Consider the following 3,755-nt stretch of genomic DNA (forward strand, 5'->3'; position numbering starts at 1 on the left):
TATTTTGCAGGGAAGCCCTGCAGGAGGCAGTAGGGCCAAACTCAGAGAGGTCTTGTATAATCGTCCTAAGATAATTTAGTACAACATTGGAACTCAGTGAAGGCCAAGAGCATACATGAAGAAGGCAAATGCCAAGCACTGGTTTTGTCATATGACAGAGTGCCCTGTTTATGCAGAAAGGGCCCCAGCCTGTAAGGCCTGGATGTACAGATTATAAAACTTGGCAAATGTGGATGGCGAGGCCCAGCCGCACAACGCTAGACCAGGCCCAGGAAGAGGCAACGCCTCTGGTTGAGTGGGCCTCTTGCTCCCATTGAGCATTGAACGCAAAAATAAATGTATGCTAGCATAATAGCATCAATTATCCATTTGGAAAGTCTCTGCTTCGTGACAGGAGTACTCTTGGTGCGGCCACCGAAGCATATAAATAGCTGATCCGACTTCCTGAATGGGGCGGAGCGCTCAACATAGACTTTCAACGCCCTGACGGGGCAGAGTAAATTCAACTCTTGCTCCTGCTCCGAAGGAGGAAGCGCCGATTGAGTTATTACCTGTGCTCTTAATGTAGTAGAGAGCACCTTAGGTATGTAACCATGCCTTGGTTTCAGGACGACTGTAGAGTTGTTGGGCCCGAATTCAAGGCAGGTGGGGCTCACAGTGCCTGCAGATCTCCCATATGCTTTACCGATGATAATGCTAGTAGCAGAGCAGTCTTAAGCGTCAGGGGACAAAGGTCAATGGACTGTAGCGGCCTCAAATGGGCAGCACCATGTAGGGAGGGTGATGGGGCGAGGTGGGTTGAGCCTTCTAGACCCCTTCTGAAAATGAACAACTATGTTGTTCCTGCCCACTGATTGGCCAGCTATAGAAGCGTGAGAGGCTGCTATGGCTGCTAAATAGACCTTGAGCATGGAAGAGGAACAACCCTAATCCAACAGCTCTTGCAGGAAGGACAATACCAGAGATATGTCACAGGAGATTGGGTCTGCGCCACAGGCTGCACACCAGGTGGACCATTTAAGGGCATAGAGGCGTCTTGTAGACTGTGCTCTAGACTGAGAGATTGTGTTTAGCACGTTCTCGAGGAGGTTTGCAAGCTCCCATCAAGAGGCCAAAGGTGCAGAGCCCACAGCTCGGGCTGGGGATGCCATATCGTTCTGTTCGCCTGAGAGAGGAGGTTTCATTTCAGGGGAATGGGCGACAGAGCTGCCGAGAGCAGCCAGTACAGCTCTGCAAACCAGTGTTGGTTCCTCCAGAGAGGGGCCATTAACACAAACTTGTGTCTGTGTTCCCTGATCATCTGATTACCTGTGGAATTAGAGCGATCGGGGGAAAAGCATAAAGGAGGAGGTTTGGCCAGTCATGGGCCAACGCGTCCCTGTCCTTTGAAAAGTAAGTTGGGCAATGAGAGTTGTCTTCTGAGGTGAAGAGGTCAACCTCTGCCCTGCCGAAGATCTCCCAGATTTTCTGAACCATTTGAGGGTGGATTGTCTACTCCTCCGAGGGGACGTTGCTCCAAGACAGCATGTCTGCTCCTTAGTTCAACCTGCCCGGTACATGCGCTGCTCTCAGCGAGCGCAAGTTGAGCTGGGCCCATTCCAACAGGCGCTCCAGCAGTGTGAAGAGGCACTTTGAGGAGAGAAGTACCGGAGACACAGAGGCCATGAGGCCCAGCATCCTCTGAAACGCCTTGAGATGACAATAGTCTCCAACTTTGAATGAGGCCACAAGCTGCTGAATGGCCAGTGCACGTTCTGGCATCAGGGGACCCTCACCCTCATTTGGGCTGAGTCTAAAACTGTTCCTAGGAATGATATCCATTAGCTGGGGAACAGTGCCCTCTTGGCAAAATTGACCCCTGAGTCCCAGGGATTCTAGGTGGCTGAGGAGGCGGGATCGTGAGATAGTAGCTCGTCCTCTGACTGGGCCAGAATGAGCCAGTCATTGAGGTAATTCAGAATGCGGATTCCCGTCTGTCTCAGCGGGGAAAGAGCTGCATCCATGCACTTTGTAAAAGTGCAAGGAACTAGGGACAGTCCAAAGGAAAGGACTGTGTACTGATAAACCACTCCCTCAAAGGCGAATCTCAAGAAATGTCTGTGATGGGGGGCTATCTGGATGTGAAAGTATGCGTCTTTCAGGTCCAGTGAAAAGATCCAGTCCCCTGGGCACTACTTGCGAGAGGATCTGTTTCAATGTAATCATCTTGAACGGCCGTCTCATGAGAGCATGATTCAAGTGCCTGAGATTAAGGATGGGCCTTAGGCCGCTATCCTTTTTGGTGACGAGTAAGTAACAGCTGTAGAAGCCTGACTCACTCTTGGCTGGGGGAACTGTTTCTACTGCCCCTTTTGCCAGCAGGGACCACCCCGCTAAATAGCGGGGGTCTTCGAGTCAATTAGGAGTGTATAACCTCGTTTTATTATCCCTGTAACCCAGTCTGACACTCTGGGGATGGCCTGCCAGGCCTCGGCCTGCATGGCAAGGTGTTGGATTGGCTCGAATGGTGAGCCTCCAAATGGGGAGTCGATGCTTGTAATGAGTGGAAGAGGAAATTTTCTCTCTTTTTGAAAATGCTTGTTTTATTTTTCTCGCTATAACAGTGGCTGGTTGTGTGGATGCGATTAGAATGGGCCCTATGTTCACAACAATATTTTTGGTCACAAACACACTGCCATTGACACCCAGAACTGAACAGGGTGCTTGTTACGATTAACTCAGAGCCATAACAAAAGACAAGAGACCATGCCACAAACAAACGGTGCAAAACATAAATGTATTGTGTATCTAACACAAGTTTAAACAACAAAACCCAGTAATGTAATCTAGGGCAAATGCATGGATGTATGAGGTGTATGAGTGCAAGTGTTGAGTGTAACATAGAAGATATAAACTTAAATAAACTCAAATGTGCATCTGTGAAGAATGCTGGCGTCCCGAGCGAGGCATGGGCCTGAACAGGTCGACCGAGCAGCGTTCAAGCTTCTAGCCACCAGAACCCCGCAGGAAGGAGAGAGACCAATCCAGCAGCGAAGCTCCTATTTAAACACCATTCTTCTCAGGTGAGAACAATTAAGTCTGAAATAGAGGAGGGGCAAGAGAACAAGCAAAGACAGGCCAAAGGCCATAACAGTGCTCGAGAGGTACAGCAGCCCCTTCCTCTTCCTGTCCCACAGATCAGGATGAGGCGCAGGGTCCAACGCTATCTTGGGTCGGGGGCCCTGGCGTTTATGAAATGGGTAGCATCCGGCAGAGCGGGAGCGTTGACGAGGCTCGGGCTTAGGAGCTGTGAGAGCAGCTGGCAGTGCAGGCTTCTTGGGATGCTGAGTCAGCACATTCTTGGGGCAACTGGAAGCAGCCGTCAAACTGGATCGCTTTGGCAGTCATTTGCTTGTGATGACTTCTGTGCAGTGGTAAAGGTTTCAGCAAAACCCTCAACTGCAGGTCCAAACAGGACAGTAGGGGAAACTGGGGAGTCAAGTAAGGGGACCTTATCCGCATCCTTGATATCCATGAGGTTTAACCATAGATGGTGCTCAGGCACCACTAGGCTGGGCATGGATCTGCCAGTCGCCTGCGCTGTCATTTTGGTGGCGTGTAGAGCCAAGTCGGTCGCACTGTGCAGCTCCTTAAAAGCTGCGGGGTCTGGGCCGGACTCATCCATGCAATGGAGGAGCTTAGCCTAGAAGACCTTTAAGACCCCCATGGAATGAAGCGCCAAGGACGATGTTCCAGCAGAGGAATAGGCTTTTCCG

Source organism: Cyprinus carpio, chromosome B17, assembly GCF_018340385.1.
Source record: "Cyprinus carpio isolate SPL01 chromosome B17, ASM1834038v1, whole genome shotgun sequence".
Lineage (NCBI taxonomy): Eukaryota > Metazoa > Chordata > Actinopteri > Cypriniformes > Cyprinidae > Cyprinus > Cyprinus carpio.